General features: G+C 45.4%; 1 protein-coding gene and 1 long non-coding RNA gene across 2 annotated transcripts in view; one reads left to right on the top strand and one right to left on the bottom strand.

The window, feature by feature from the left end:
• Positions 1-13,708, top strand: part of epha6 (eph receptor A6) — a 96,927-nt gene that overhangs the window by 65,061 nt on the left and 18,158 nt on the right. The window lies entirely within an intron of this gene.
• On the bottom strand, positions 3,845-7,386 carry LOC115250652 (uncharacterized). Its single transcript, XR_003889224.1, has 4 exons — positions 6,593-7,386; positions 4,869-5,042; positions 3,973-4,087; positions 3,845-3,879 (listed from the first exon to the last, which is right to left on the bottom strand). It is a non-coding gene; the product is annotated as an uncharacterized lncRNA (long non-coding RNA).

Genomic DNA, 13,708 nt, shown 5'->3' on the forward strand with positions numbered 1-13,708 from the left:
ACAGAGATGACAGCTCCATTGAAATCTCTTTGTTGACATTGTACCGGAGCCCCTCTCATCTCTGTTGCGCAGACGAGAAGGTCCCAGCAGTAAACTTGTGGCTACTTCGAGTGCTTTGAGGTACTCTGGAGCGTATGTTGCAGTGACACTACTGTTTGTTCTCCAGTGGCACTTCTGAATTTGACTGCAGAGCGAAGCGCTCGATTCGAGGAAGGCCGCCGATATAATGGGCACGCTCAAGAAGCTTCATTAATCTCGTTAGAAGACCCTGATTCTCCCTGAGCTCATCAAGTCACGAACAGACAGTTGCTTCATATGTGTTGCGGCAGCGTCAGTGAAGAAGCAGAGATCAAAAAAAAGAGAAAAAGATAAATAGTGAAAGTGGCGCTTGAGCCTCAAAGCTGCCCGTTAATGTTGCTCAGCGCTCAAGCCTTTAATAATCATTACTTGGTTACTTTGCCTTCGCTGCCCATAATCTCAGAGACCTGGTTTGTTATGATGCCGACACATGTCATAAAAGCTCCCTCGCTGTCCTCTAAGCGATGGTTTCGCTCTGTGTTATTAAACAGAAAAACCTGAATGTGTTGATTGGCTTTTTCCATATCGCAGCGATCATTTCACATGGACCTGTATTTCTTCCTTGACTGCGGCCACATGTGGCGCTCTGCAGGGTCTGGAGACCCTGCAGAGGTTGCCACGGGATACGTCGGATGGCGAGGTGTCATGATAAAAACCCTTCATTTTAACTCATTCCGGTTGTTCGGAAGCACAAACACAAAGGTTGCAGCTAAGTCAATTGTCAGTTGTGTGACGCCTTATTCGTAGGAGCGATCATGCTTGGGAGCTCCGCTGGGGGGGGGGGGGGGGGGGGGGGGGGGGGGTGCTGCGGCGCACATTAGGGGGGCAGGAGTGCTGTGTTTGCAATTGTGCAAAAACTGCACTCACAAAAAGGGCACACACACAAATGCAACACAAAGGCCTGCGTGGAACACCGCGCACCTGGATTCAAGTGATAATGCTGAGTGAGACAACACACACTCCCATGCACACACACACACACACACACGAGGCCATAATGACTGTAGCTCCATCAAATAGCCGTGGTCTAAATGGCGCGGGATTGCAGCATTATTGGTGATTACAATTGAAGGCTTCATGATACATCACACCTACAGCAGTCTATAGGGGGAGGGTGTACTCCGAAGGACGGCGCTGTGGGGACGTCTGGGAGACAAATACTGTATATCCATCATTATGAGGCATCTCTGCGCAGCCAGCACACAAAACCACATCATTTTTTAAGTGGAAGGCCGGCTTGTTTGATGGTCAATATTGTCACACAGCTGATGGCCTGAAAACTCACAGCAGAAGGGGAAAAAACAATCACTGAAAAGCTGAACTAGTAAGATAACTTCTGAAGTTGAATTGATAATGTGCAATTTTCTTTATAACTTTTCTCCCATTTCATTAAGTGTGTTTAATTAGCTTTAATCACTCAGTCATACTCGGTTGGCTATCATCAGCATGTCAACAGTGTCCTGAAGGCAAAGGTCTGCCGGAGCCAAAGCACTACCTTAATGTCTGAACATATGTGAGAACCACAGGTTATGAAAAAGGCGTCTTCTAAAGTCTCATTGTGGCATTCGCCACATTGTAAATCACCTGTTACTACAAAGGGCATAAAATGGCCCGGTCGCATTTGTATTTCACAGCCAGTTTCAGAAGCTAAGTTACAGGATCATTGTCTTCCAAAAGGTCAGGCTGCATTTTAAACCCACTCTTACCCAAAACAAATGTAAAGACTCCCAGTGTTCTCAAAGGTCAACATCGTTTCCGTTCAAACGCAGTGTGTCGTGCACAGTGAGACAAACCCCTGAAGGAAGTAAAAACAAAATAAAGAAAGAGAGAGTGAGAGTTTTCGGAAACATCACTAAGAAAGTGACATTAGTCCTTTATTTAATGGCCCAGAAACAACATTTAACCTCATTAATTCATGTCAGTCTGTTGGTTTAAGGTAAGGTTTCGACTTAATGACTTCAGCATGTGCATTTATTTCCTTATAGACTTATGCATTATTGATTCACCCACTATTAACACACCAGAGCCTGCTGGGTGCCAGGTGCATAAATATTTCTGTAATTGTCACGTAAATCCCACATCTATTACCTCTATCTGACACACCGGCATTAATGTGTGGCCTATCTATTGGGCTATTCGCCATGCTGTGTGTGTGTGTGTGTGCGCGCGTGTGTGTGTGTGTGTCTGTGTTTATGCTCAGATGGATGACATATAAAACTTGCACACACATGCCGGGTTGACAGAAAATCCCTACAGACCACCGAGTCCTGTTACCAGAAGGTTTTCCTGTCAACGTGTCCTTGAATAAGGCCGTCAAAGCATGTCTGGTCACTCACAGTTAGATAAGAACCTCTGCAATATTAATTAAATATAGGCGTGTTTTAACTAAAGGGCTTTTAGTAAAAATAGCTGCTCTTTTAATTAAAAATCCAATACCTTTATATGTGTTTAGCACCATTTAGTTTAGCCGCATGTTTATTAAGCTGTTATGGATTTTCTTTTCCCCCTTAATTAATTCTTTTTTTCCAACGGAGCTCCTCAGGAACACACCGAAGGCACCGTAAGAGTGAACGTAAACGTGTCTGAGCCAGCTGTCTCAGAATATCTCTGGGACTTTTCCGGCAAGGGACAGAGAGATGCGTCGAGGGGCAAAACACCGGAGAAAAGAGAGATGGGAGGAGTAAGAGGGTGTAAAAGGATGATCCCAGGCAGGAAAGAAGAGATGGTGCATAGGTGAGAGCGAGGTTAGATGCAGAGATGCTGGCTCCTCTTCAGAGGTTCTTGTCCAGGTTCTGCGTCAGTAAAGCACCTGAACCAAATGCAGACTGATCACATGAAACGTGCAAATACGGCTTCTTTGCTCTCTGCGTAATTTTGTTCTATCTAATTCCAGTACAGAGCAACAGCAGAACAACCACACTCTGAGCCCAGGTAGCTCATCTTTCTAGCATCAGATTATTGTTGCCACTGGATTCCCACAAAGGAGTCATTAAAGGTTTATTGCGAAAGGAGATTTATCAACAGTTGGCTGGAGTGAAAATAAAGCAACGGATGGGGAGCTGAGGGAAGAACAAGTCACAGTGGGAAAATGACACTTTTGGAGTCAGAACCAGGAAAAGCAAGAGAGGGAGAGAGAGAATGGGCACGTGTTTGAGACTCAGTGTTGCGTAACGGCGAGCAGCCCGTGTTGTCATTGACAGCAAGTGAAGAGAGCTGCTCTCCTCCAACTAGTTTATCCTGCTGACCTTGCAGGGTGGGGGGAGTCTATATGTGCTTGTCTGAGTTTGTGCTACAGGGGGAGGGGGGGGGGGGGGGGGGACATGCTGTGCAGTCTCCATCTCTCTGGGGGTCAAGAATCAAGAGTGCTCCCACCAGCTCAGTTTTATCCCAGTGGGCGCCTGCATGCAAAGATATGGACCCATATGTGTCCGTGTGAGTTTGGATGTTTATTTGACACGTCTGCACCACTGTCGATTTTGAATTTTAACTGGACTCTTCCATTAACAAACGTTCCCTTTAGACCATCAGAGCAGCGTGGCAGTCGAAGAAATGCACGTCGGAAGCTCTGCTGGGAACTCGATGCATAATTAAAGATGTGCATCCCGACCTGCCATCACTCTGCAATCACGCTGTGACTCTTGGCAGCAGAGACGCACCTGAGAGCAGATTTCCTGGTTGCTTATTGCACCCTGAGCCAAACAAAACCCTCCGGAATGAATCCACACGGGCTGCTTGGGACAGGTGACCGGTGTGCCCTCCTGTGGGGGGGGGGGGGGGGGGGGGGGCACCGCAGGATCCCGCCTGACACGAGATGGCAGAGGTGAATTCAGACGCTTCTTGGGTAAAACTGGAAAACCTCAATTGTTGCAAGAGACTCAACAACTCAAACGTTACATGTGAAATTCTTGAACGATGCTCCAGGACGGAGACATCTGTTGGAACACAAAGAAGTTGAACAGATGTGCTTCGTGGGCGCTGCTTCAACCTTTCCTGTGAATGCTCCTTAACCCTAAATATAAAAAAACAGAAAGAAAAATCAAATTAGCGCCCATGCTACTTGTCCTCGTGGAACCCAACAGATGTAGGACAAGGACACAGTAAATAGGACATGCAGTGAGTCGCAGGCTAATGTAATATGCTGAACGCTGCACAAAGCCTGACGCAAAGCGTCCGACACAGTATATTAAATACAACATGGCGTTGTTAAGGACTTACATGCTGTCTTAATTGGCTCAGCGAGTGCAGAGAGAAGTTTAAGACCACGTTAGTCGTGTCTTTAGTCAGTGGCGTTCAAATGTATTTCTGAGTTATTGTTAATTTCATGGAGAGCAGCCGCGTATTGATTCATCGCATCTCTTGCTTTCATATTTATCCACGCCAGAAGGCAAATCAGACTTCCTCTACCTGTGAGGATTTGGGGATTTAGCTGTGATATTGTGATCTGAAGATTAGTTTTCCTTCTGTAGATGCATGAGAGCTAAAGCTCAGATTATTGATCTGGGAGTTTGGGCTGTGTGTGTGGTTTTAACCGCGTTCCCCCATATTTCCATCTTTTCACTTTTGTGCCTGGCTGTGGTGTTACAGCGGTGGGATTCAGTCCGCTGTGATTGTGAGACGTGCCGCCGGCCGTAAGCACACAGATATACTTTATTCCAGATACAGAATTTGAGCTGAGTGAATGCTCTCAATCCTTTTGTTGTTAAATCTTTGCTGTCCCACCGCACAGAGAGAATATCTGTACCAAGATTGAGCGCGTGTTCCCACACGTGTGTGTGTGTGTTGTCGCGCACCTCGGTGTGTGTGTGAGCGTGCCTCCGTGCGTCTTTATGGCAGCGCAGAGCTTCTTGACCAGCTGATTTTCTCCCATCTGAGATCGCGAGCGAGGATTATAAAACCAATCAGCAGACGGTGATTGCTGCAGCCAGTCTGTGATTGGATCACAACCCAGCCGCCCGCCATCGGCCCTTCGAAGGGAGAGAATGAGAGGGCAGAAGAATAAAGGAGGGAGAAATGAGAAAAGTGATAAAGAGAGATGTCAGAGGGAGGCGGCGAAGGGGAATCGGAGGAGGCGATGGAGAGACAGCATAAGCTCAAATACTTCCAACTCATATTTACTGACACACGCGAGGTGTTTACGCGGCCCGATGCCAACTGGGGTCTAATAAGGTATTTTTAAATGGTAATAATAATAGCACTGTTCTCCAGGCTTTGCCTAAGTTCATCAGTCAGGTTCAATCTCCACCATGTTAGACTCTCCTTTTTTAATATTTGGCTATATGAAAATAGCACTCTTAAAATAGCAGCCGGCTCAGTCCTGATGTCTGTCAGATCAATAATGAGAGCTGTCGGGTGGTGGTTAATTACGCTTTTCACACCAGCACATCACGCCTGATGAGCTCATCATATATTCCATCACCGTCTGTAGTTTGTATTTGTCATTAAATTTCAATAAATCTGCGACTAAACGGAGGTCCGACTGACGTCTCTCCCCCGCTTTAGTTCTTTGGCACTCTTGTAGGAACCATCTTCCCTCGTCCACTCAGGGGTTTTGTTTCTCTCGCTGAGGTGAAGTTAGGCTTTCCATTATGACCACGACGCCCTCATTGACTCTTTGTATCCAATATCTGCAGTCAATTAGCATTGGCCGTTACTTATATGGAGGTTTTTCTGCATAATCACGGCCATTTAACTCACATTTAATCTAATGAATTATTTATTCAGGCTACAACAATTTTAAATAAGTTTGTAACAACCAACTGGTGCACATTATATAACCGCTCATTATATTACAGCCAGGGTATTGTTGTTATTGGGGCCATGAGGTGTAATTATGAATATGTGCATCTGTGATATAGTGTTAGCAGGTGTTTGCTGACTGTGTTGTTGGCAGGTTTGTTTAGTCGGCCTCCCGCGGGACTTCATTTGACCTGGGGCATCTGCTGCCCCCTGCCCACTTTCTGCCCTTCCGCCCCCTCTTTTATCTGTGCTTATTGCTTGCTGCTTTACCACACACTCGCAGGAAAACAACAGATGTATCGTCGTATAATTAGCGCGGTGTTTACCGTGTTTTTAGGTACACCATGAGCATTTTATGTCTGAATTTTGGCATCCCCTCGTTTGCATGAAGGCGTTTAAAAGGCGATTGGAAATTCAGACAAACTGCTCAGGTTTAGGCAGGCTTGTGTGTGTGTGTGTGTGTGTGTGTGTGTGTGTGTGTGTGTGTGTGTGTGTGTGTGTGTGTGTGTGTGTGTGTGGAGGTTGAAAAAGAGAGATGTGATAAGGGTGACAACAGGGTGAAAAGGTACATATTAGCACAGCTGGGTCCGTCTGCAGCAACGTTGGCGTCCTGCGTGTTTATTTGTATTCAGGTCAGAGCCTCAGAAATATCCTGGTGTTTGTGATCGGTTACATCAGATGGGCACGACGGGAGACAAAGTCATTTAGTGAACAAAAACTTTAGGGACATGCATAATTGGATTAGCATGCGTGACACAAGAGAGCGGTCTGAACTCACATCGCCGCCAGGTTATTGACGCCGTAAGTCAATAACAACGTTGCCTTGGAGGATGTCGGATCCGGAATGCAGGTATGGACATCCTTGACAGGAAGGAGAGTTGTCGTCTTCAAATGCTGATGTACATTAGTTTACCCTCCCCGGATGAGTGCAATGCTAATGCAACGCTGCGGTGGTTCGTTTTTGTGCTCAGCGGATCAGCGGCGTCAGTGCAAATGAACTTCAGAAGCAGCCTTTTACATTTCTGTCGATATGCCTCCAAACTGACCTTTATTAGCCGGGCGGTTCCAGTTTTGTTGTGTTTGGGTTAATGAACCCTGAGTGTTTTGCACAAGTAAGCAGAGGTATCAGTGCAGCAGCCGGTCCACCTGCACATTTTTGGCACGGTGGCGCAGTTAGTGAGTCGCTGCTAGGAAGAAAGCTTCTGCTTCTGGTTCTGGTTCTGGTTCTGGTTCCCGCTCAGGTCTTGTGTGTTTCGCATGTTTTCCGTGCCTGCATTTTCCCCAGGTCCTCCAGCTTCCTCACACAGTCCAAAAACCTTCACATTAGGTTGATTAGAGAATCAAAATGGCCTCTGGGTACGAGTGTGTGGGTGACCAGTGTGTGTAGACTGTGTGTGTGTGTGTGTCCTGAGGTCCTGATTACAATTAAGCAGCAGTTTGGAAAATGGATGGTAGGATCTGCGGGACCAAATGTCGGACTTCATGAGGACCTGTTCATTTTTAAGACAGGATTACAGAAAGTCCCATTACTCAGCTACTTCACAGGAATTCCATTCAGCAGGTAGAAGAAAGGAGTTTATAAGTTTCTGCAAAATGATTCATGCCCAGATTTTATCACACAAAGATCATTTCCCCTGACTTCACCTCACAACGGGAACTATTTTAAGCATTGGCTCATTAATACACAGTGATTGGATTCATTGTTCTGCGGTCCTGATGGATGGGCTCTGAACTTTTCCTTCTCTCAACTCCCACCTCAATCCCCTCTTCAATCTCTGGTTTGAATTTCCTCCCCGAGAAAGGAGCCCCATTGTCGTCTGAGCGTTGAGATAAATCAGTCGCCGATGCCTTTTGTGGCTTCAGCTCATTTAAATGAAATTGCATTAGCCGCGCTCCATCAAACAATTCATAATGACAGCAGTTCTACCTTAAATCTCCACAGCCCTTTATACATTTTAACAACCGCTGAGGACACACTCGGCCTCCGTTGTCACAGTTTATACACCATTTCCACACTGTATTCAAATCCATCCAGAAAAGCATTGACAAGCTTTCCTTTATGAGCTTATAGCCTCTTTGTGGTACACGACTACATGTCAGACAGTTTTTATTAAACTATAAATCTCACATTAGCCTTTCTGAAACGCTCTTCTCCGCTCACTGTTAATGCGTCTCCCGTGAGTTATAGCGCGTTAATATTGATGTTTGATTTTTTTTTTTTACCTCAGCTTTTAAGCTCCAGAACATTTCTTTTCCCCCCCATCGTTCCGTGGCGTCTTCCCTGAGATCGTCACGAACTACACGAAACGCTGACCTTTTATCACATGAAGCGTTCGGGAGCATTGGGTCCAAACCGTCTTTACCACATTTTTGTCACCTTGTGTGTTTCTAAAGTGGATGTTGTCACCCGTGCACCGGCGGCCCCTCTGACCCCTCCACCCAGCAGTCGGGGATAAAATGTGAGGGCTATTTTAACTCCAGGATTTTTGACATTGACAGTAGGGTTGGGTATAAATGGCACAGGGAGACTGGATTGCCACTCTGCCTGCTGTGCGTTCTGCTGCAGTAAGTCTGCTCTGGGTGCTATTTATACTATACCTCCACCGCAGTGACACCGCTCTCCTTCACGCACTCCTATTCCAGAGGAATAGAGGATGAGGAAAGAAGCATTATTCCGCTCTGATATGCAGTGTTCTCTATTTATGCCGGATTCGGGGTAATTTCCGCTCAGGAGAGGTCGTCTGCAGAAAATCACACGTTAACGCTGTAGATCATTGCTCCTATCTGCTCTATTCATAAGGTATACGTCAATAAATAAATGACCTAACCAGATCATTGCAGCCTTTAGTGGCCAACTATTATTCTTTTACCACGGTTACATTGTAATGGCGTCATCTGGCAGCTTGGTCAGTTTCTCTGCTACCAAAATTATGCCAAAAACTGCGTGATAAATGGGGATGAACTGGATTTTTGGGCCTTGGCAGAGGGTTGTTTTCTCCATTGTACGTGTTGATAAACCGTACAAAGACACCAAACAACCCGTAATTTAAAATTCCTGACTTTACGCCAACATTTATTGTTCTGTACTCAATTTCTCATCCCAAATGAGAGTGGAAGGAATTCTAATGTGCTCATATTTTAGAATTTGTAATACATATATGGAAAAAACCCTAAAATATTTCTAAATGCGTTTGTAGGTTCTCGAAGTCCATCACAAACGTGAGTGTGAACACAGACACACTTTATGTGTATCGACTTGTGTGTCTGCCCATATCTGTGTCACTTTCCAGTGCTCAAGGCTCAGTTTCAACCATAATGAAGCTTTTAAGTAGCAGAGTGAGGAGTGGACAGGGTGTTAAGGACAAGGCCCGGCAGGGAAATCAGCTGTCAGAAGCCACATACTTCCGTTCTCCTCGTTAATTACTTTGGGGGGAAGAAAGGTGAATGCTAAATGAGTATTGATTGTGGTGGGCCAGTTCGGAGGGCTGGTTTCGCTGGCCTTTCCCACATGTCATTGCCGCTTCACGTCCCCATTAAGTGGGAACAAGGAGAATCAGTGGCAAGCTAGGACCCTATTAAATGTGGGACTTCGAGATCATCCGACCAACTAGCTCACATACAAACCAGATAGAAATAAACGCTTTTTAGATGTCGGTCAGTTTGTAACGTACCAAGACGTCAATCATCAAGGACTCACTGAGGACATTATAACAAGATCTTTGTGCATTTTACGTTCATTCAAATGTTGGTGTTATTATTAATTCTCACCGGGTCTACATTTTGTCATGTTCCAGTTTTCTAGAAGAAAGTGGGCGGAAAAACCCCAACGCAACAGAAAGTCTCTTCTTCTCCTCTCAGTTTTCCACTCCAGCTCTCTGATCCTTGCTTTTGTTGCGTGACTGATGATTTTAATTACCTGTTAACTCCCTGTACTCAGCAGATACACATGATAAATGGTCTGGGTGACTGCTATAACCACCATCTGGATGAAGCAGAGGGGCCTTAAGTACCTTCAGCACACTGTCATATTAGAGACAGCCACCACAGCAGGGGTGGGGTGGGGGGGGCGAGGGAGAACAAGAAACCGTCCCAGTTTAGATCCGGTTGACGGCTATTTAGTGTCAAGAAGGTCACAGCCATTCTTTTTCTTTTTGGGACTGCAGGTAGCAACAATATGAAAGAAAGGTTGCATCTCCACAGTGGGGGGGGGGGGGGGGGGGTTGTGGGAGATGATTGGTCGGAAAATTGCAGCACTTGGTATGGAGATTGCAGTGAGATACAGGAAGGAAGGTGAAGCTGGGGGATTGGATTCAGAAGTTATGTTAGCTGCGCCACAGACAGACAAATTTACCTTTTAAACATATATTTTGTATCACAGTCTATTGCAGTACTTTAGCAGCCATCTTCTTACCAAGAGAGTGCACCTTTAGGAGCTTTTCAATGCAAAATGTTGATGCTTTTCATTTTTTGATGGGTTTTATAGTTACCAGCCCACTGAGGACTGTCATCCCCACCCACTTAGCATAGCTAGCCTAGCCTCTTCTCTCCAGCTCTACTGGATAATAACAGTAGACAGTGGGGTGAAAATCAGCACTGGAATCCTTTTCCTAAAAAGCACATTGCCCGAGAACTCATCACAACACGTGTCGTTCGTACCGGGACGCAAATCACCGAGGTCAGTGTTAATGAGGAAACCATTTCAATTATGCTGTGCTTGATTGAGTAGAGCAGATGGGTGATCTATTTAACTCAGATATATGTAATTAGAGTCCGCGCTTTATTTGACTGGTTTGAACTGGGAGCTCATGGAAGAGAGCTGATGAAGCGCGCTGTAATGGGAATGACCCGGGCAATTAATGAGTGGCAAAGACCAAAGTCCCCTGAGCAGAAGCCACGTCACTTCAGTCGCATCTGACTGTTTACACAAGCAGCACGTGCACTTAAAGACGCACATCTTACAAATGGGACGTTGCTCCGACTGAGGTCCCAGCGGTAAAGTTGGAGACATCTTCCGTATCTTCAGTTTCTTAGTTCCCCAGAGCAAGTGGAGTCCTTTTCTGAGCCCGCACAGTCAGATCTATTGAACTGAAGTCATCCGAATCAGTTAAATCGAACATCTTTGTGTCTGCGGCGTATTCGGCCGCGTCTGTCGGCTGCCGCAAACCTTTTCTTTCAAGTCAGCCGTGAAGACGGCTGCTCAGAGACAAATGTGAGCAGGCCGTGAGTCAAACATGAGCAGGCATCCAGAAAAGGCGCCCGTGTATCAATATGACACTTGTAAACAAGGGCAGCCATTGTGTTTGTAACGTGTTGTGCTTCTCTCGTTCTATTGGCAGTGAATCAGCAGCGTGAGGACATCGTTTAAGCGCCCGCGCAGCATCAATACCGCCTCTATTGATTTTTTCCAAACAGTTAATGGAAGCCTTCAGGGCTGGAAAGCTAATTAAAATCATATGCAGGTCAAGCTCATTTAAGGACTCCCCATTAGTTTGTGTTGAGCTTAACCATGCTTGACTGGAAAATCCATCCATAGGGCATTGTAATTGACTGGTGTTTCTAATGGCTTTCCAATGCTCCCACATCTCAGGCACGGAGGGAGTTCCTCTGGCAGAATCGAGCCCGCCGCTTTAATTCAGATGTGATCTGGGAAAGATGTGTGTGTTTTAGGGGTCATTTTCAGGATCATCTATGGTCTCTCAAGGACCATCTAAGGACCTACACGTGCGTTTTACGATTAAACACAGTCTTCTTCCATCGAGAAGGGAAACGCACAAATACAATCATAAGATGCCTCAAACCAAGGCTGAGTGGCCACATTCAGGTTGTGATGATTGTTCGCCGACAGTGGTCAATAGCCATCCCACCGCACTGCTCGCTGTGCTCCGCGGCTGTCAGAAGCGGCGCGGGACGCCTAACCACGTCTCGGCCTCCTCGGAGAGGTTCATTAGAGTGAGATCTGATAAAACTCCCCTGAGAAGAATTCTTTCTGCCACTGTCGACAGAGCAGAGGATATGAACACGTCCTGAGTAGAGCCCTCGTGTTATCATTATTCACAACAGCTAATAAAATGTCGCCATTGTTGTCTTATTGTTTCCCAGCAAAAGAGGGTTTATTTTATACTCCAGCTGCTCCCCCCCCCCCCCCCCCCCCCCCCCCCCCATACACACACACACACAGAAGGATAAAAGAAAGCATGCACACACACCTGGCTGTAGTAGTGTATACACACAATGCCCTTTTAGCCTGCTGAATATGCTAATATAGTTCCCTTTCTCACTCACCCGTGATATTATATTGTTCTATTTTTGATAACACTTCAGTCACCGTTAGCTACATTTTAATTTGTATCCAGTTTAAGGTTATTAAGGAGAAGCCAAGCATTCAAATCTGTTATTATTGAAGTGCAAGTTGCCGTTGGTCCATAGATGGAACGCCGTTTCATAAAACAACAGACTTTTAAAATTAGTTTTCAAACGCGTTCTTGGCTGCTTGGTTAAATTCATGCTATTTGCACTGACTACATCTGTTACAATAATTGCACTATTTACATCTGTTATTTGCACTATTTACATCTGTTATTTGCACTACCCACATCCGGTTACTTGCACTGCTTTCCATACTTTGCACATCAGCGCCATAGTTACAGCCTGTACGGTATATATATTTATCTTGGTTGCAAAGACTTTTATATATCCTTTACATATCTGTGAACTCTGTAAATACAAACATATAGATTGATATCATAAACATATATCATTGTGTGTATATATTGTATATACCCATCACAGTTTTATTCGCTACTTAAGCACTTCTGGTTGGATGCTAACTGCATTTCGTTGCCTTGTACTTGTGACATGTGTAATGACAATAAAGTTGAATCTAATCTAATCTAATCTAAATGTATTTACAGAAACCAAGTGAGCAAAATAGTATAGGTTTCATATCAGTCGCATCCCTGTCTGACCCTGAATAATCATTATTTACACGTCACACTATTCTTCCATCCGTGTCTATTTAGCACGTGAATGTAATTGGTCTTGAGTTATCGCTCCGTTACTGACTGTTGTCTATGGTGCTCGTCTCTGGGATGTTCTTGCTAAATCTGTGTCAGAGGATGTGAGCAAATGTGGCGCAGCAACAGAGAGCCAATGCACAAAAGGGAGGAAAGGATTAAAAAAACAGAAAAGGAATTGAACAAGGGATGAGAGGAACATAGGTGCTCACTTTTAGCTACTTTTCTCAGATTAGTAGCTGTAAGTCTCTGGCTAACAAGCTCAAACCCCTGCAGCCTCCATCTTTGCCAGCCTCCAGCCCTAACCCCCAGCACGAGTCTCCACATCCAGCAAAGCGTAACCCCAGTGGCCATTTACTTACTCTGAACCCAAAGCTTCCAGTAATACCCAACCTCAGATGAAACGAGGACGCGGGGAAGCTTCGCGAGCCCCGCTGCCACAGAACAGTTAGAGAGAAAGAGTCTGTGTCATCGTTTTAGCGAATTCACAAGAGAGGAGCGGCCTCTTCTACTTAATGATTCAGCTCAGTAACGGTACATGAAATACTTAATATGTAATAATGTGTGCCGGCTTATTCCTGCTGCTGTCTCCTGGGAGCGCGGTAATTATTTACTCAGCAGTAGATCATGCAGGAATGCAGCAATGGGACAGGAATGCACGCGCTACATCACACTTTAATTTATTTTACATGCTTGTGCTCTAATTGAGAACAGGCTGACGGTATAGCGAGGTGTTTTTAGGTCTTCTTGGTTAATGTTGCATTGTGTCACCTGTCCAGTGTAAACTGGCTGCAGCCCAGACAATTACTCATTTTCTGTTCATTGCATGATCAAACTGACTGCGTGCTGCGGTCAACAGCTTCTCCCCGGAGAAGTTAGAG

The sequence above is a fragment of the Takifugu rubripes genome, chromosome 1, assembly GCF_901000725.2.
Source record: "Takifugu rubripes chromosome 1, fTakRub1.2, whole genome shotgun sequence".
Classification (NCBI taxonomy): domain Eukaryota; kingdom Metazoa; phylum Chordata; class Actinopteri; order Tetraodontiformes; family Tetraodontidae; genus Takifugu; species Takifugu rubripes.